This window comes from Pezoporus flaviventris, unplaced genomic scaffold (genome assembly GCF_033815535.1).
Source record: "Pezoporus flaviventris isolate CSIRO_AGI_PZ_B2104156 unplaced genomic scaffold, CSIRO_AGI_Pfla_v1 ptg000035l, whole genome shotgun sequence".
In the NCBI taxonomy this organism is placed as follows: Eukaryota; Metazoa; Chordata; class Aves; order Psittaciformes; family Psittacidae; genus Pezoporus; species Pezoporus flaviventris.
In genome coordinates, this window is record NW_026892583.1 from 14,747,302 (window position 1) to 14,767,598 (window position 20,297).

Genomic DNA, 20,297 nt, shown 5'->3' on the forward strand with positions numbered 1-20,297 from the left:
GACTTGCTTTTGCACAGTCCACGGTTTGCAGTCTGAATCAATACATGGAGACAGACTCTCATAATCAGGATACATATTGTCCCCTGCAACAAAGCCTGGGTCCCACCCAAGTGGTCAGCCCACTGCTCATAAAGTCAAGGAGCTACAGAGCTATCTCACAACTTCCATCTTTCTCAGGGGAGCCAGCCCAAGCACAGCAACAGCCCCACATGAGTCCCTGGCAATGGAACCACACTGGGAAATGGTGGTACACAGGGTCCCAGCCTGGCTCTTCTCCAAGCAGCCCCTCTCACTTCCACTCATCCCTGCAAAAAAAACAAAACCATACTAGGAAGCACAGTGAAAACACACAGCCAGAGCAGCTCTACAAAAGGCAGTATCACCAGGGGAAACCCAGCACTGAGCAGCAGTTACAGAGGACCAGAGCAGTACTATAGCATGGAGGGTCTCTGCAGTAGAGTCCGCTATTGGTGGGAACTGTAATTCTACGTGGAGTTTGAGAGCAGCAGCTGTACTGCTTCCTCAGGCCAGCTGCGACCTCACAACACTGCTGGTTTGGATGCATAGTAATAGGCATCAGCCAACAGACAAATCTTGCAGGATCCAAGCTGACTTTGCACCTATTACTCAGCAATCCAGAGAAAAATCCCAAAACAAAAGCAGGTATTATATACTTATAATAAGGCCTTATACTTAGACATTACAAAGGGTCAGAAACAAAACAAAAAATCATGTCTTAAAGGCTGGATTTGGACCCTAAGCTGATGCAGACTCTCTCCAGTATAACCGGCAGGCTTCGAAGTATGACAGCTACTCGTAGCTTAACATGGCAGGATTGAGTTAACAGCAACCTGTAGTTGATCTTTTCAGGAAGTACAGAGGATAACCTACAACCTGCAGGTTTAGGCTTTTACTCCACTTGTACCAACAGCTTCCCTCGTAGGGTATTTAAAAACAAAAACAAAACCCAATCAACCAAACAAAACAGAAAAAAAAAACCTACAACACCCCCACCAAAAAAAAAAACAAACAAAAAAATCCAAACACCACACAAAAACATACACTCACAAAAAAACCCAAACCAACCACCTAAGTTTTTACAATTTTTCAGTATTGACAGAATCTGTTACACTTGAAACTTCCTAGTCAACTATAATTAAGGCACTGTAGCGCAAAGCATTGAGGTGAAACACAATTTTACCAATACAAGGAATTGTTTCAGTAGACTTATGTAAGCTACTGGGAGTCAAATGGTAAATGCTAAATTAAGACCATCTTCACTTTTCTAGTTTGTGGCTGTACTAACACCAGTAGTTTTTCCTAATCCTGATGGTTTGTCTACTAGGTAGACTACACAGACTAAATTTAAAACACATTACATAGATTACTATAAGCTGCATTTCACACTTTCATGTGGATTTGGGCAACATTCTCCCCCAGGTGTTAGAGCAAAACTTTGAAAGACTTAAACCATTATACTGACAGTTTTAAAGCAACTGATGTCTGCCTTCATTAAAATAATTGAGGAAGAAAAGCAGAAAAAAATTGCTTCAATACAGATTTAAGTGAACACTTATATGTAATTGGAACTTGGTACTTTTTATTGTTATTAACAATTACTAGACCCTTATCTTAGTCCTGCTTCATTAGAATACACATTTGCAAGAACACCCAACTTAAAGCAAAAGAAACCTGTGAGAAATTTAGTCTATTCTGTTCTTGACACCTAAATTGCCTCCAAGTTTAAGAGCCCAATAGGAGACATAATGAATGAATACAACCAGGTTTGCACCTTCCCTGTTCAGTATGTCTCAGTTACCTTTTATAGATTATCCTTGTGAAGAACAACCTGCCTCTACAACCACATACAAGCAAGGAGATCCTCCATTGCAAGTCTTCAAGTTCTTCAGGCAACAGTGCTAGATGTACGGATGTCAAATATCAAACTCCTTCAGTATCACCTCATTACCCAATTTCCAAACACATACATCCTTTTCACTACTGCTATTATCTTTAAGTTCTGTTTTGTGATCAAAGGCTGTATGACAAAAGACTAACACAAAGCTTATGCAGAGATGGAGACTTCATGTTTGTTTGCTAGCAGTATTAAGACAAATAATGACCTCTAAAATCATCTTACTCATCCAAAAAGCATTCTTAGAAGTTGATATCAGTTGTTAACAGTCTAACTTTCTCAGTGCTTCTAATACTCTTTTTCTGGGGGGGTATCAGCTTGCATTCAGCCTTCTGTAGTTGGAATTTAAAAATTACCCTTAGAGAAGTGTCAATTAGCACTTGTGGTTAACACTGCCACAGTGCCAGCAGAGTTGAGGCTCAGGAAACTGGAAATGGCCATTTTCCATCTCTATTGCTAACTGACCCAAGATTCCTTGTCAACCTGGTTGAAATTGCTAGACAAACGATTCCTACAGACAAGGCTCCATATTTTAAATCCTCTCAGTTGAAAAACAGTACCCAATTTCAGTCATCATTATTTTCCAGCTTACCCAGCACTTAAGTGTCATGTTGCCTGCTTCAGTAGATATTCTTTCACTCTCAGCAAAGCCAGCCACAGAGAATTTCTGGGTATTCTGCATTTTAACACAAACTCTAATTGTCAGATTAATCATGAATCCTGCTAAATTTATGAGCCTGAAAAGCTTCAGCTGGCATGACTGAACTAACTGCAAAATGAAATTACAGACTTGTGACTTATCACAACTGAGATGCTTCCCTCACTTTCATATCCAGAACTGACTTTGAAAGAATCACAGTAGACCTTGTGGCTCCAGCATCAGTAAAGGGAGGAAAAAATAAAAAAATAAAAAAAGAAAAGTAAATATATAAATAAATAAAATAAAGTCAGCTTTGCAAGTCTCCTCTTTTTAAATCGATAGTCCTCACTGTGCACTTGCAACCTCTAATTACTTAATTTCTTGGGTTTAGATTTTTTTTCCTCCTTGCAGTATCTTCTGAACACACCCTTTTGTCTTTAGGAACTAATGTATTTTTTAAACCCTGAAAACAAAAATATATCAAACTTAAAATAAGAGTGTGGGAGGAAGAAAAAACTTGTCTTACACCTGCCATCCCAGGATAACGGCTTCTGTTAACCTAGGTCAGGACCTAAGAGCCACAAGACACAACATACCCTGAATAGCAAGAGATTTAAAGCAACACATTCTTCCACTAGCATTGCTAGTACTTCTTTGGTGCAAACAGTGTTATCTTTGGACTAATAAAACAAACAATTCCACTGGAAGATAACTGTGCACTGAGTCGTCCAGTGCTTTTGCAGGAAGATCCTCACTGGCACAACTTCGCCAGAGGCCTCTACAGCCTGTAGGTCAGCAACTGCTCTGAAAGCAGCACCTGATCTTTGACCCACGGCAGCAGCAGTCAGCAAGTCCTCCTAAAAGCACTCCTGGGATCAAGAGGAAGGTTGCTGATGAAAACAGCAAAAGACAAGAGCTGGAAACCATATCCAGGTAAAAGCTTCCTCTTAAGCTTTGCCTGTTCTGAGCAAGCATGCCTCACTAAGAAAGAAGCAGGAAATGTTTCATCTACTCAGTATGAAAATGTGCCTTTCAAGGATAAGATCTGCCCTTTTAAGTTTTCTCTAAATTTTAAGCTTTTAAGCTTTCCTACTTGAAGAATAATGGGAAACTTGGTTTGACAAGAAGAAAATTAATTTTATTCATGTTAAGTTTTATGAAACAAGCAGAAGAGAAAAAAAAAATCTTTAATACCAACTTTTAAAAGGTGGACTTCTTCCAGGCTATTTCAGAATCAAACAAAAACTGCTCTCCAAAAGCCTCACACAGTATTTCCACTAATACACATTCTCACTTTGAAGATTCTCAGCCTTTTTCCTAGCTCAATTTGTTAAACGCTTCACTTTGAAACAAGCCTGTTCACATACATAGCAAAAAGCTTGCTCTGAGAGAAGTCACATCAGAAGAGGTGCAAAGTCAGAATGTGAAATAACTGCTATCAGAATTAAACAAGTTGAATAAACCTAGCTGGACTGAATACAACTCACCAAAGGCAATTCATTCTCACTATAATTTAAGAAAATTACATTAATAAGTAATCATTTCAGAAGGAAGGATACATCAGCAAATAACCTGGATTATCAATAGCTTTCATTACCCTAATACCTCCTTTGTATTAAACAATACTCCAAGGCATCCATTATCTATATTTTTCCTCAGGCATCTTCTTAAGGTAGGAATATCTCCATCCCTAAGCACTACTTGCACACTTCACTTTCAGGCAGCCCACTCTGACTCCTACCAGGAGAACCCCTGTGCCCATGTATAAGCTATTTCACAAAAATGAAGGTAGCAAGGAATTAAAAACAGTTCCACAAAACAATGCAGGAGTTGCTTGCCAAATTCAGAAAGAAAGAAAATCTTAAGTTTGTCTCCAGCAAAACAAGGAAGAGATACCTGATTCTGCTTTGCTTGAAACAGATAAAGCCTCTTGACTATAAAAATCTGAACTCCTGTGTATACACAGAGATTTACAAATTAACTAGAACTGGTAGAGCTTTTCTAGAAACATCAGAACACCCAGTTTCGAAGACACTACCATACAAATAACCCCTCATTACTTTAGGCATAAAAATAAGATTTATCCAACACACACATAAAGTTTATTAGACCACCTTTACAACATTAACACACAGGAGACCCAACAATTCCAGTCCACAAAACAACAACTCAAGCTCAAGCCCAGTTAACATCTTATCAGCAAATTACTAATACTAATAAATTCGGCAGCATTTAAAGCAAAGCCTAGGAACAGATCAGAGTGTTCAAATGGCAAAGCATCTGGACTTTATAATGGCACACAAAGTTCTGCATCCACCATAAAACTGAACCTGTAACAGTTATGTTGGGAAGTCTGGGGTAAAACCAGACTCCTTTTAATAAAATCAAAGCACACATAATCCCATTAGGAATGTTCTAGATCAGCTGTCCTCATCACAGAACTAACCAAACTGGGAAACGACATACACTAAACTCTGCTGTTTACTGCCTATTTAAAGTCAGATTTGCACACAGCAGTGCTCAGTCGCCCCTCTCCTTTAAAGAAAAGGAGACTGCAAACTGTCAAAGTGCGAAAATTCCATAGAAATGTTAATGATAAAGTGTTAAGGTATAGCTGAATAAACACTGCAGGCATCTTTACTAGGAAAATGACACTTAATATTCAGTTTCTTCTCCAAAGTTATAGGTAACATGCAAGTTTACTTCAAAATAACTTTTAAATACAGTGATTACTTGCCGTTTAGCATCAGAAAAGTTGGCTGATGCAGACTGAAATTAAACACGTCCTCCTACCCAAATAAATTTTACTGAGTCTATAATCATACAGCATTTCTTTCATGGCTAAAATTCTTTAGCACTTCCATAAATACAAGGTGTATACCCCACTAATAACTGGTCCATGTGATGAACTTTCAAACTTAATTGAGCTCAGCTATAGTTTCGGTTTCCTTGCACAAGCTATTTAATCATTTATTCACCTCTCCCCCTGAAATTCTGTACTGTTGGCAGACCTTGTCTGGGGATTAACAGCCCAATAATCAGCTACAATACTACCAGTCCAGAGGTGGGTACCTGGTACTGCCACATCCTTTTGCTAGAAAGGTAAGTGGCAATTAACATTAAAGGTCCTGAGTTGATGCTTCAGTAACACAGAACATGGTAACAGGGTGACCACGTCACAGCTCTAGCCTGTAGCAGCTTATATACAGTGAATCAATGGTTCCACGTCTTTAAAAAGTGAAATACAGACTTTTACAGATTGCACTCAACAGTTAGAGCAAGCGGCTGCACCTGTGCTCCCTAGTGCCTGAGGGTTTCAAGCACAAAAATACAAATTCCCATGTGTTTGATGCAGCCTTTCTGAAAGCAAGAGCTGATTAAGTGAAGACATTTCAGAAACATATAAATGCTTATTTCCATAGAGCATCTGTCTCAAAAAAACAGTACTCACACATCTGTATTCCAAGAGGTGAATCCTGAAATAAAGTTTCCTAGGCAGACTATGCAGACAAGAGGTTCTTCTTCCTTCCCCTGAGAAGCAGAGACAAGAGCAGGCAGCAATGGGGTGACAGGAAAACAGATATTAAGGACCCAAAACAGTAACACCCTCTCACAGCTTGAACCTTGACACTGTTTAAGCTTTTGTGTAAATGAAGTTCTCATGCAAGCACAGCACTTGCTCCTTCTAGTCATGGGTACACAGCTCAGGCACTTGACAAACCTCCTCAAAGCTGGTAGTTCCCCACTGCTACTTTAAAGTCCCTTCCAACACAAACCATTCTATGATTTGACCAAGTAGCCCTCATTCAAATAAAAAAACAACACATACAAAGTAAGAGTATTACATCCATACACTAAAGAGGAACAAAAGCCCCCTACAGTACCCAAGTCAGTCCTTGAGAAGGGGGGCCTGACAGCTGGGCTTGACGGGCATGCTTGTCCTTGGCTCACCTCCACCTCTCTCGACCAGGGCACCTTTTATTACTTTGGGGGAGGTGTGTTCTGGGTTTTTGTTTGTTTGTTTGTTTGTTGGGGGGGGGGGGGGTAGGGGGTGTGTTCTGGGTTTTTTTGTTTGCTTTATTTTTTTTGAATGAGGAACGTCTTCAAAGTGATGAAATAAAACACTTCCCCCTCAAAAAGTGGAAACACTGTAATTTTTCACAGGCAACTCCTATTTTAATACTTGGTGCAACTTCCCTCCCACAAACCACACAATTTATTTTACTCTCCTACCACCTCAAAAATCATTAGCACGTCACTTTCACATGGCAATCCAAGCTAGGTTTAACTAACTGCAAATTATCTTCTCTGCTCCTTGCACATAAACTACAAACCCGTCATATATAAGGTCAGGTTGCAGGAGGTGGTTGCACCAATCCAACTGCCCATTGGTCCCCCTAGTTCCCTTTCCCCCTTACGCCATCATTTGCCACACCACTCAGAGACAATCCAGCTCATCACAGCATTAGAAAATGGTCACTTTTTGCTGGTTTCACTGAATGGTTATGGCTTACAAAAAAGTCAAACACAAAAGATACAGCAGAAGCACGCAGTGGGCAACAAGAACAGTTCTTCTGGTGGCAGCAGTCAGGTTAAAAATTCACAAGATATCCAGGGCCACCCTTAGACATCCTCAGCAGTGCTACTGACAATATCAAAAATACTTGTCAGTGAACAGGACTTTGGAAATACACTCATCTGTTTCTCTGAATATTATAACACTGCCTAGAAGCACAACTACCACCTCCCCCAGTGGTATTTTAGAAAGAATGACCCATGAACCACAGAAATGTTTTAAACTTCAAAAGAGGCTTACAACCATAAATCACAAGGGTTATAAGCATCTTGCAGCTTAGAGTGTGGCACCTTAACCCTAGAAAGTAAGAGGATTCAAGTCTCATCTCTGTGTTTTATTTGCTACCTACCCTTAGCAATAAATACCCTGTCTTTGCAATGAGATTCCTGCATTCCTAACCTTCCACCACAGTCCACACAGGAGAACCAAAACAGGATTCATAACCCTGAGTACGGCATGCCAAGAACCTAAATGTTACTGTTGCAAAATTTAAGCCTTCTGGATTTAACTCCATATAACCTAACAGCAAATAGATCTGTAGAACAAAATAAAAATTAAGCCAGATTTTATACATTTACCCCTCACTAAAAGAAGCTGCACCTTGTGCTTTGAAGTTTCTACAGGAGAAGGTTAGGGAAAATAACAGGGAGGGGAGGATCCATCAACCAGCTTACTCTTCAACAAACCTGTGCTGCATCATGGATATTTTGGTTTGCAAAATCAGCAAAGAATTTGCAATTTTCTTCAACATCCATTACTTTCTGTGTACCACAAGAATTCTATTTTGAACAAGTCCTATACTTTGCATCTATTTCACTGACTGAGCATAGAATGATAGAATCTGCTACTGTCCTGCCTTTTCCCTGTCCTGTTAACTTGAATTTCTGATATTCAGACGTTCTATCAGTCAAAGAAATGTTCTGCTAACTGCTTAAAGACCAATTGCATAGTCTTACCAAAATAAAGGAGAACTTTAAGCACATGAAACTATTCTCATCACCTCTCAGACAAACCCAATGTCGTATTTCTATCCCAAAAAGAAGAGTCATTAAAAATAAAAAAATAAAAAAATCTTATATGTATGTGAAGAACATCCCTAATTCTGCTCTGGACAAGACTGAATAATATGTTACAATCTAAGCAGTAACTACCTCACACATTTTCTAGGTGTCTGACATTATATGTTCCCAAATATATTAGAATTATAAGAAAATGCATATTAATGACAGTGTTCTTGGTTAGTTCCTTTATAAATGTTACTGGGACTAAGTCTTGTGGGGGGGGTAGGGGAACATGAACTCCTATCTTCAGGAAAGTAAAAACAACTTCTAAATTGCATTAAAGGAAAGAATTAGCATTAAAATGCAGGAACTTCTGTAACCCAGTTCCAGATTTAAAACAGTAGATAATGAAGTCCCCAAAGAAAACACAGAATTATGCAGTTATCTAATTTAATACAGTAATGCAGCTTGCCTTAACACTTAAATGAGACTGATATCCATACACTCCATACCAACATTACTAGGGGAACTTCACTTAGGGTTTTTTTTAACAGCCTATTGAAGCTAAATAAGTACTCATTAATAACACCTGACATGGCAACTGATGGTTTGTATTTAAAAGATGAAAACAAGACCATCCTTGCTCCTTCCCTAAATTAATAATTGTCTTCAATCATTCCAAGATGCCTAAAAGAAACAAGCACTAAGAATTACCAGAATTTAACAAACTACTTTGCTTAGATCTTAAAAGCTATTAAGTCCAGAGTGGAAAGGTTATTCTCGGTTTCACATAAACAGCTCTTAAGAGAAGCAATTCCCTATCTATTTTGCACTAGCACCATTCCCTACTTTCTGAAAACAGTATGTCTCAAGAATTAGGCCTGCAGCTTTAAACCAGTGCTGTTTACTGGCCCTGCCAGCTATACATGCCTTAGAAATGCTGAACCACACGGTAATCCAAGGAAACATCAGTTTAAAACACAATTTTCAGCCATGAACTGCTGGTGGTATCCACAAATGCCACAAAGCCTATATGAAAGCAATTCCTGGAAGATGGAATTAATCCCGATTTTCAAAATACTACAGCTATAGCCATTTCACACCTACCACAGAATAGCAGTCCTCAGAATCTGCAGGTGATATGACGCAAGACTGGCAGATGCCAGTCTCTTTCCACTGAAGAAACTAGGACAGCAATTCACAGTAGACTGATCTAGTATCTATGCACAGAATTAGACCGGATGCAATGTCATCTCAAATAGATGACTCAACAAATCATTACCTATTTCATAGAGATAAAAGCAAACATAGTTGCAGCTACTCAGTTTTTATACGTGAGATACGCACGTCTCACAGCAGAAAGATGCACAGTAGAAAATCAAAAGACCATCTTTGAAATAGGAAAGGAAGCTTACACAGAATTTACCTAGACCAAAAACTAAAGCAGTAAACTGAAAAATAAGCCATTGTTTATGTAAAAGCCACATTAAGAGGACTCGAGTAAGCATGTCTGTACTCTTTTAGATATAATTGGAGCCAGAGAAAATGCGTGAAAAGGAACAAAAAAGCCAACCCCATAGCCTAGCTCCATGGAAGAAATAAAATTTTCCATTCTTTGTAGAAAATTTGAAGGAAGGAAAATTTTAGGATTACTTCCCCCCCCCCCCCCCCCAGGGTAAGTTCATCATTAGCAAGACAAACTGTACCTTCACAATCACATCATTAATAATTTTAGCCCTTGCTGACATTTTGCCTTCACCAATCGGTTCAATTTTCCACTGGATCTAATGCTATAAAAAGCAAGACATCCACTGAATTACTACCGCTTACTTACAATTAGAGGGCTGCACAGCTTTTGCTTGCAGAAACCCCTACTTCTAGGGCTATTACGCGAGGGGACAGAACAGATATAGATACATCGTATCAGGAGAAAAGGCTACGGCAACAAGCAGAACCCAGTTTTTTCAAAAACATCTTGGCATCTACTGGAAGCAGACAGCAAGACAATGGGGTAGTAGTCAGGAGACCTACCATTGCTGATGGATTTGAGATGTGTTCTCACCTGTGAAACCTACATCCTACCGCAAGACAATCAGCAGTTAGCTGCTCACGTAAACAGAGCTACAGATGCCTGTCTACTGAAGAGGCACAGAGCCATCATTACCCATGCCATACTACTGGCAGCCTCTCCCCAGTGCTGAGATCACTCCTGTATCTAGAAGAAACCCCAGGGAAAGAGCTCCTGAATGCATAATCTTCAGCTCAGGTGGCACCTTTTGAGGGTGAGGGAGGCAGGCACACAGGACTATTTCTGGATTGTACTAGCTCATAGTTTCATTAGCTATATGTACCAGATCCATGTCACTTCCTTTCAGCAACAACACAGCCCCTCTGCTCTTTCTCCCCCACCCAAAGCTCCAGTGCTGGCACTTACAGAAGTGGAAACAGGGAACCAATCCTGTTGAAAACAAACCTGGAAAAAAGAAAGCACTTTTGTCATTTACTCAGTTCAAGAAAGCTGTACACAAACAGTCCTGGGATGCTAAACTGCAATTTAGTGCAAGAAGCTTAGCCATTATCAGACACAACTGGAGACAAGTCGCAGTCCAGCATCTCAGACAATTCCAGGATATATTCCACTTCCAAAAAGTTCTGAATAGCTAATTTTTTTTCTTTTCTGAAATACAAAATATTAAAGAGAGTGATAAACTATCAAAGCAACTAAATTTCTGTGGGTGAGAGAAAACATCCAACAGAAAAAGGCAGGCCATTTTGTAGAAAACTTTCTTTTCAAGCCAAGCGATCACTCATTCACAGCAAAACACTGCAGAACATTATCAGAAATTAAGAGAGGAAATTGAGGATAAGGAAATTAAGACATATTCAAATGCTCAGAAGGATTTTCATCTTGGATTTCCTCAAAAATAATTATTTTGATAGACTTTTTATCATCCTTCAGATTTTCAAAACCAGAATAACACTTTCACAGTTCACAGCACCTCACTGTATTTGGTGTATCTGCATTTCTACCTCAGCACTGAGTGTCTCAGATGAATGGAAAAATTAAATCTACAGTACTAGAATAGCAATTTAGCAGTTGTTAAATTAGTATGTATTAAGACAAATTTTTTTACATGAATGATAAATATTTTTTACTCTGTAAGATTTGCAGAATTGGGTCCTTAGCTTAAAGTCAACAGATACTGTAGGCAGACAAACCATGTTGACTTTTTCTAGTCTCAGTTATGCTCCATGCATGATCTTGATCCATGCATGATCTTGATCCATGCATGGGCAAGATACTAAACATTATGTGGATGTGACTGCCTTGAAAACAAACTCTTGCATGCAATGTAAACAATGTCCAAAGCAAGAGTTAATTACACAGAGAATAACCACTTACAACTGAAAATAAAACTGAAGTACAAGACCATGTGAGGTAATGGATATGACACTGTATTATATCATATGCAAATATAGGTCATTTCTGAGGTGCAGATTCTTTACTTCCAAGAATGATGAAAACTTTTGGATAGTTCTACACACACACCTCCTAAAAGGGTGTACCGTACCTGAACAGACAGTAATGAAATATTTATATATTTTGCCTGTTCAGGTGTGTGCCAAGCCAATCTTACAAGCTCTCCTTGAATGCCTTTGAACAATTATAAGCATTCATACTGCAGTATTGAGGAAAAAACAACAATGACTTTATTTGGAGTATAACACTAACAGCTTTCAGTACTCTTTATGAAAATCCAAGACACAAAGAATTCAAGTTGGTAAAAAGGCCAAGAGAAAACCTTAAAATTATCTTGATGTACCACTGTGCTGATCCCGGGGACAGCACAAAAATGAATGACCTTAGTTACCATCACATTCATTACAGACTGGTGGAGGAATCTCCAGGCCATCTAAGCTAGCAGGTCAGAATTTGCCCAGACAAAATAAACCCCGAAGGAGAAAAAAAAAAATAATAACAAAAAAGGCACCACATAATGATATTACAGACATTTAAATGAAATTATAAATACTCTATATTCAATATTAGCATGATGCACCTATCCAAAACACACCAGAAACGCCCAACAAGCGTTTCAACAATTCAGTGATTCTCCTATTTGCTAGCTGCATACTATGAATCCAACATAACTAATATATGTAATCAACTACATAAAGTCTGACACAAAAACAACTACCTTATAGAAACTTCCAGTAAATATCCTAGCAAGAAGACACAGGTCAATTGAATCGCAGTCCCTCATTCCCCTGCACAAGACTGGCTTTCTGCTAAGAAGCTAAGAGAAATACACAGGGCTGCCCAGTTGCTTAAAGAATGAGGGGCTTTTCACAGGCTGTATTCTTTACATAGGAAAACCGAGGCATGACACAGTTGAGAGGTGCTTTAAACTAACAAACTGCCTCTGAGAAACCAACTCATTAAAATAAATAAATAAATGAAGTAATCTTCATGTGTAAATAAATATGCACACAAATGTCATGACATTCTTTCAAAGCCACCCCGTGCAAATCCAGTTAAAAAAAGATCACATTTCATAAGAGATGCTTTTCACACAGGCACTGTAACCTATACAGAAATAAGAAAATTTATAGATACAAGCAAAATGGAACATCAATATTAATAAACCTCTGACAATGTTCAAGGCCTGTTAATACAAGAGAATATGTAATTAATTCTAACCATTAACTAGACTACTGATAATTTACTGAGCAGGGAGGGGAAGGAAAGAAACCCCACTAAATCAGTAAATAACTTAAAATATGAAATGCAAAACCAGCATCACAATTGAATCGTATAAAACCTGGTGTATGTAAGACCTTAAACCAAACACACTCATTCTCATATATGGTATTTTCAGGCTGGGTTAGGGAATTTGATGCACAGGTGATATACATTTCAACCTGAAAAGCTATGACTCGACATAAATGCAGACTCTGCATTGATCAGGACTAAAAAGAAGAACCTGAGCAGAAACCCAGCAAAAAGCACTAAACCTTCACTAGTACCACCTTAGGGACAGCTAAATTCTTTCTCTGGCTTTTTATATCAGATTAAGTCTCACAGGCTTTTTGGAAACAACACCACATCTCATTTCTGTAAACAAATGGTAGTCAGCAGAAATATCACATTAAACAGACTTTGACAAGAAAACAGCCAGCCTTAATAAATAAAAAAAAAAGTATATGCTTTACAAAGGCCTATTAGAAACCAGGGGGAAAAGCTGCAAAATTCATCTATCCTACTGCTGCAACATAAGCCAGCCACAGCTGCCAGAGCACAGCCTTTCTGGCTCTGTACCCCTGCAGTTACAGCAACCTGTACAAATCAAATGAGTATCAACTGTCTTTTTGTAAGGAAAAATACCCACTGATTATTTTCCACAGAATTTAGGTTATTACTTGAATAAGAAACAAGTAGTACAGCAAGCAATTAGACAAGCCAGCAATTAAGTTTCATGGCTATTCGCTTCACGTAAACTGGTCTAGTGCTACTGAGTTCCAGAACAACACATCCAAGAACAAAATTAGAAGATTACTGTTAAACACATTTAGAAGGAAGGAACATACTTGCTTTTCCCTTATACTGTGCAAAGCAAAAATACAAACCCAATTGTTTTACTGTTAGTTACTAAACAAAAGTTAGACCTGGCTTATATAATTTGTGAACCAAGTTTCTACTTGTGTCATTCCCGGTATGGGGAACAAATTCCTGTGTCTCCACAGATTTTTACTTCAGCAGTTGATGAATTGATGCCTTTGAAAGCAGACTATCCTCTACTCAAAATCTTAAGTCAACACACAAAGATACCAGCTAACTAAAGACCCAAGCATTTAACAGCCACTAAGCATTCACTTGCAAGGCAAACTGAGTAACTAGGGAAGTCTGGCAGTTACACACTCAGTGTGCCCATCAACAAACTGCAAAGCCTTGGAAAAGCCAAGGTACCTTTAGTCCTAATGGATTATGGAAACAAGTTTAACACTCTAAAATCAGTCCACTGCTGAAAGTGAAGCCTCAACACAGATTCAAATTGCATTAATCAAGTTTAAACAATAAAAGTAGAAGGAAAGAGAGACCCTTAAAGTTTAGGGTTTTTTTCCACTAGAAAATGAACAGACTCAAAGTGGTCACATCTAGACTAAAAACAGTCAGCATACAGCAAGAGTGGTTCTGGTCAAGTGTACCAGTGTGGGGGTTTTTTATAGCTCCAGGATTACTTGTAGCTTCTAGAACTGTGCCCAAGTATGTATCTACAAAAAGCAGTTCTGGTTAAGAAACTCTCTGGGTATACCCAAAGATTAAAGAATACAGGTTACAATCCAATTCAACAGGAAGTTCCAGATTGCTGTTTTCTAGAAGAGGAAAGGTAGCCAGAAAAAAATTATAAACTGTTTGATCCAAGTGCTGTTTTAGTCCACTGCATCTGAAAACACTATTTCACTTATAAGACTAATAACTTTGGTTCTGGCTTCAATATCAAAACCCACCAGCTAAATCTCAAAAATCCTACAGATTCAGCACTCAAACTCTGAAATGTAAAGGTGCTCTTGAGGAAAATGTGAAGCTGCTAGTTTTGGCATCTATATTCTTCTTTCAGCCAGTTTCTCACACACAAATCACTTGTCCTGACACACTTTCAGTCACAGTTCTGCAGAAACAGAAGATACATAAATTACTAGCCAGAAATATCTTTAAGCCATCACATCTGGTAAATACAGAACACTAGGACCCTACAAAGAATCACCCTGTAATGACAAATACTGAACAAAGCAATTCAAGTTTTCACAGAGATATCTCCTACAACACACTTAAAAGGATTCTGGACGACTATGTAACTGTAGCTACACATGACACGATGCCATTAAAACTTCTAGACTGATCACAGCCTATTAATGCTTGCAAGTCTCGGTCAGTAAAAAACAGTCTTCCTGATCTTGCTTGTTATGAAGGTTCTCCTCTTTCTTATGCAAAATCTGTTTTAACTATACAACATATGAGTTCAAAATTGGTATTTGACGGATCCCAGAATTAAGATGAGAACAAACCCTCTTCCAGACACAGCTGTGTCAGTCTGAGGTTACTCCACTTTGCCCATCCCTAGCTCCTCATCCTCCACTTTCTGCTGTTACCACCCACATCAACATGCCAGCTGAGAAAAGCAGAACAGTCTCCAATTTATCTGAGGTTTTATTAGTCAGGCCAGCTTAAAACAGTTTGCTATAGGTCTTTGTTAACCCAGGTCATGTTGATTAAAACATACATTCACAGAAAAGCTCAAGGAAATTTAAATCAGAGCTACTACAGCCCCATCTCCCACCCCCTATCTCATTCACTTCAACAGGAAGTCCCATTCCTACCCCCTGACCTGGATGGTCAGCCAGTTCAGAATAATGATCCAGCCAAAATGCAACAAAACATAAAAGCAGTTCATTAACAGCCTGATTAACTCCTTGACTTTGCCTTAACTCACAGCCACAAAGGCTTCCTTGCCAACAGGGAAAGATGCACAGTCAAGAAGGCAGGACCACCACAGTCCCAGTTTAAGCTGCCAAGTTTCTTGACAAGCTTATGCAAAACTAAAACAGACCCGCTTCAGAAAAGCATGGTCATAGACACCTCCTTCTCCTCCTCTGCAAGCAATAACATTTGCATAGCCATGAAGTCATCCAGTTGATTCAACTGAAGCTCAACATTTTTCTGCACTACCGTTTTCAGCTGGATCAGCAAAGAATGTCTATCAGGGAATAGCAGCTCCGTTTGGTGAAAGCATCACCAGAGAAACCAAAGCTGCTCTGGTGGTAATGCAATGACGTGACTGTAGAGGATGTGTTAAATCTTAGCTTGATTGAGCTTACGCTTGGAATTCTGCAGAAAAAAAAAGACAATACACTTTAATGTCACTTATTAAAATTGAGATCCCTGGGCTGAAAAAGTAAGCTATAATTTCAATATATCTGATCAACATAAATTCCAAAAGCAAGACTAAGTCCATGATTTCACAATAGTCTAAACCTAGCCTACTTGATAAGCTGGCAAAATGAAGAAGAATATAAATAACCTTTGATACCTCCCCCACAAAAAAAGAACGATCAGCAGAGTGCCAGATGAGTGCAGGGCCCTAAAGTCCAACCACCTTAGATTGCCAAGAGAATCTCTTACCTGAGAGATTCTGTAAAACATCTTTTCTAGAGTGAAGGAGATTTAATTTCTATAGTATTAGAGTGATTTCTTCTTTCCCCCAACGTTACGCAGCTTCACCAACATTACTAGTGGAACAAAATCAGCTATAGGTGGAATTCAAGAATCCTGCATGGTGCTGTAACGAGCTCAGACCAGCATGTGATACAGTGTATGTATGTATCACATACATACAGTGTATGTATGTGATACATACACTGCTATGATATGTTTTCCTGATAACCCCTATTACTGGGGAGGCAAGCACTTCTGCAAGGATTTTCACTGTCAGTTCAGAAAGCTTTTATCCCACCATGCTCATTATGGTAGGGAATAAAGTACTTGCAGATCATTCCAACACCAAACAAATTACAAAATGTAATACTTAGATGTCTTGCAAGTCTCAGGATCCCAGCATGGCTTCTTGGTTTGGACTATTTTCTTCCTAAGTGCATAATACTATCAACTACTAATACAAACTCAGAGGGTTAGACAACACCAGGGTGAGAAGATAAACTTTGTCTCGTTTACGTGGACCTTCAGTTTCCACACATTTAAGAGAAGTAATAAATGTTGGAAAGCAATTACCAGGCTGAAAAATAAATTTTCTGCTAACAAGGATTTAAATGGCTAATTTGAATTGCATTTCATATGTATACTTTAGGAAAACATTTCTTTGGTGTGTTATGTTTAGAGTTCTGTAAATCGGAGTTTTCACTGAGGCTTAAAACCAACACCTTATTCAATTACAGATTAAAAAGAGCTTACTGTAGGATAACTCAGGCTAACAAAGGAGTTTAAGAACACATCTCATTCTTTTTTTTGTTTGTTTTTTACTTTGTTCACTTTTTTTTTTATTTCAGTCGTAAGATTTTTGCTAGGAAAAAAAAAAGCAAGCAGCATTTCCATAGAGAATTGCCAAGAGATGAAGAAATGGAAAACACGCACTGATGAGCAGAAAAACAATACTGTTTCTCTATGGTAACTATTAACTTCTGCATAATTATAAAGACCGTTTTAGATGTAACCATAGATCAATAAGTCAAACAGAACTGATGAGTCAGAAATCCACTTAAATATTTACACTTTTTGCTACAAGCCTTACCTAGAGTAATAATGTAGCCAAACATAATGACTGTGCCTTCCATTTTACCCACTCTCCTCATTCGGGAGCCTATCTGGAGGGGCAGGAAGATAAAAAATACAACAACAAAGCAAAACAAAGCCCCTCAAATGGTACAGTGAGACACTGTCAACTGCTGTAAGTATCTCCTGCTCCGGACTGCTGAATTCAGAAACACTGATATCAACCTTAAAAATAGCATACCACAGAGAAATCAACCCAAAAGCTCCCTTCTTATTTCATAAACCATTAATGAATAGGTTCCATAAATCTACTGGACCGAAGGAGTTGTAGACCCGAGCTGCTGCAAGACAGTAACTCTGCTCTGAGAGATGCATCCTTTCATTCTTCAAAACTGTTCATCTCCCTCAACGCAGTAAGTGTGTAAGTAATAAAAGGAGTTAGGCGCATTCGAAATAGAAGCTGCGTTTTAACCCCTGGTTATCTACTGGGAGCAGAGCGGAGCGAAGCGCTCACGATCGGTGAGCCCTCTCCAGGCACATAGCAGCCCACCCCTCGCTCGGCTCCCTGTTGCTCACCAGTCCCCCCGGCACGCCGCAGGACAAGCTGAACCCGGCCGCCTGTTCCTTTGTGCAGCCTGGCGGGCCTCTGCACATTGAAAGGGACCGGTGGAGCCACGAACGGGGTAAAAAGAGAGTTTCGCTGCTTACGGGGCCCTTTTCCTTTCAACTCCCGCTGCCAGACCGGGTAGTCAGCGCCCCCGCCTCAGAGCCTCGTCCCGGCGCCTCCCAAACTTCACAGCGCTCCAACCCCGGCTCAGACGAGGCGGAGGATTTCGGGGAAGCCCGAGCTTTGCGGAGCCCCGACGCCCCCAGCTCGCTCCTGCGGCCGCAAGCAAAGCCAGGAGACGATACAAAGCGCAGCGCACGGCTAGACCAAGCCCGGGAGCGGGCGCGCCAGAGGGACCCTCTCTCTGAACCCTGGTCGCGATTCAAGGCCTAGGAGAAACCGAAGGCACAGGCAGCTCCAGGAGAAAGAGACCAGGAAGCGGCAGCGCCCCAGGGGTCGCTCCCCCGGCCTGGAGGCTCGGTCTTCCCCCCACGGCCTTCGCCCAGCGGCCGCGCCCCCGCGGGCTCCACCTGCACCGGGCCCCCGCCCCGCCCCACACCACCCCACCCCGGGGATCGCGCCGGGGCCCACCTCACTGCCCCCCCCCCCGGGATGGGTACCGGAGCGCGCCGCCGCCTCTCTCCCCGGGTCCCACATCCCCTTCCCGGAGAACCACCGCGCCCCCTCCCCGGCCCCCTCAGGCTTCCCCCGCTCCCATCGTCCCCCCCGGCTGGGCTCGCACGACACAGCCACACCCGGCCGCGGCTCCAGCCCCTGCCTGCCTCGGCCAAGGCCGTACCCCCACAGCGCAGTGCGGCCCGGCCACACTCACCTTCTGCCCGCAGCTTCTTCCCTCCAGCACCGCCTCAGCCGCCCGTCGCCACCGAGCAGCACCGCCACCGCTCCCCCCACCAGCGCCGATTGCCCCCGCCGCCCGTCACGCCCATTCCGGCAGCCCATTGGCCACCCATCCACCGTCCGGCCTTTGGATTGGTGAGAGGAGATGTTCGTCAGAACCCCGACCCCGCCTCTCTCCGCCCACGGGTCCCGGGTGTTTTATTCACGCCGGGGCTTTAGTGCCCCCACTCTTTTGCTGCCGGCTGCTGATTGGCTAAAGCGGTTAGAGCAGTGCCCCAGGATAGGCTGGTGCAAGTGTCAGCTGCGGCAGTGGGCCCGTCTCTCCCCTCGGTGGTAGGCTGCGCTGGGGAGGAGCAGAGCTGGGGTGCGCGGCGGTCCCTCCGAGGGGTCAGGGCAGAGCCCGCTTCGCCCGGCGTCCCGCTGGTGCTCTCGGTAGGGACGTGCCTTCTTGCACAGAGCGGCTCGTTTCCTGTCTCCGGTATGGATCAGGCATGAGTCTTGGGTCTCGTTCCCTCACAACAGTGAGTCGGCTCCCGGGCTGGTAGGGCCTCTGGGCAGAGCTCCCTTACGGTGGGGTTCCGTTCTCCGAAGCTTCTGCTCCGTAGCGCCGCGAGCTGAAAGCAGCCCCGCCCCACTGCCCCCCGGAGGGTTTGGGGGCAGGCGCCTGCCCAAAGCCTGTCACCGGCACTGCCGTGGTGGGCGCTTTTCCCCGCCGCTCTCGTAAAGCCCCTTCGCGGGGGAGCTTGTCTCCCACAGGCCCAGCCGCAGGGCCCGGTGCCAACCCGGTTTCCCCCGGTAAACCCCACGTGGTCACTGGCGCCTTCCCCAGGGGCTGCAGTGAAACGTGCTGGTAATGCCAGCTCTCCAGGAATCGCGCACATAATGTCCTCCAACAGCTAGAGGCCGGGTTTACAGGGAAAACGCGAGCAGGGTCCTCTCTGCTGTGCGTTAACTTCCATGGTTGGGGCTTTCTGAGATCCACAATGTTCTCGGGTTTCCTTCATCCCAAGAAACGCAGCTGTGACTCCATTTTCAAAGCGGAGGCAGTACCAGGTGCTGGATTCAGCAGGGAGGCTGCTCTTCAAAGGGAAGCCACCCAGGGGAATCCTCTGCCTGCAGCACCCGTGTGATGGTGCTTTGCCCTGAACAGTCTCCAGCATGCGTATTTCCAACAGCTGCCTGCCCTCACCAGACTTTCAAGCAGCTCCTTCATCCAAAGTGCAAGCCAGAACAGTTCCCGCAGCATTGCGCTAAAAAAAAAAAACGACACCCCCCCCACCACAAAAAAAAACAAACAAAAAAACAAAAACAACAAAAACAACAGCGACAACAACAACCAAGAAAACAACAAACCCCAAAATCCTCAGGAAATTGAAATGCAAAGATTACATGAGGTTTCCCCGCATCATTATCT

At 41.7% G+C, this 20,297-nt stretch overlaps 1 protein-coding gene across 3 annotated transcripts in view; it reads right to left on the reverse strand.

The window, feature by feature from the left end:
- NUMB (NUMB endocytic adaptor protein) overlaps positions 1-19,024 on the reverse strand; it is a 99,503-nt gene extending 80,479 nt beyond the window's left edge. The window contains exon 1 of one of the 3 annotated variants that reach the window (XM_061462688.1): positions 19,001-19,024. The gene's annotated coding sequence lies outside the window, so the exon portion shown is untranslated. Of the gene's footprint in view, positions 1-15,861; positions 15,887-18,857; positions 18,963-19,000 lie in introns of those variants that run through there. The other 2 variants (XM_061462687.1, XM_061462690.1) reach the window with 2 other exon arrangements.
- Between the last annotated feature and the right edge of the window lie 1,273 nt (positions 19,025-20,297).